Here is a 548-nt window from a genome sequence, read left to right as displayed (position 1 = left end):
CTCCATGATGGCTCACAGTAGTGCCCCAACAATGCCTTATTCAGTACCCCCAACAGTACCTGCCACCATGGGCTCTTTAAAACATGGAATATTGTTGGTCCCAGGCATGGCTTCCACTGGGACCCATGTTGTGACCCCATTATGGATCAGATGTTGCCCTCGGTCAATCCCTGCAATCCTGAAATGCACCCAGCTAGGTTCCAGACATTGCTATCTTTAGACTCCCAAGATTCACTTGTGACCCAGTCAAATGTCCAGGAAGAACCTTTCGTATGTGAGCAGCCCACACCTGCTCCACAGGAGACAGAGAGCCCCAGTACTTCAAGACAGGCAACCAGGAGACAGTCCCCAGTTTCAAGGCCTTACGTCTGCTCATATGACAACTGTGGAAAAGCTTATACCAAGCGCTCTCACCTTGTGACTCACCAACGCAAACACACAGGTGACAAGCCCTACGCATGTGACTGGAAAGGTTGTACTTGGAAGTTCTTCCGCTCTGATGAGCTTGGACGACACAAACGGATCCATACCAGATATCGACCACATAA

General features: G+C 50.0%; 1 pseudogene; it reads left to right on the top strand.

Moving 5' to 3' along the window:
- The first annotated feature begins 4 nt into the window (after positions 1–4).
- LOC116104796 lies at positions 5–543 on the top strand (annotated as a pseudogene).
- Positions 544–548: the final 5 nt, after the last annotated feature.

Source organism: Mastomys coucha, unplaced genomic scaffold, assembly GCF_008632895.1.
Source record: "Mastomys coucha isolate ucsf_1 unplaced genomic scaffold, UCSF_Mcou_1 pScaffold22, whole genome shotgun sequence".
Lineage (NCBI taxonomy): Eukaryota > Metazoa > Chordata > Mammalia > Rodentia > Muridae > Mastomys > Mastomys coucha.
Note: the sequence above shows the minus strand (reverse complement) of the source record. Positions and strands in the feature narration are given on the sequence as shown.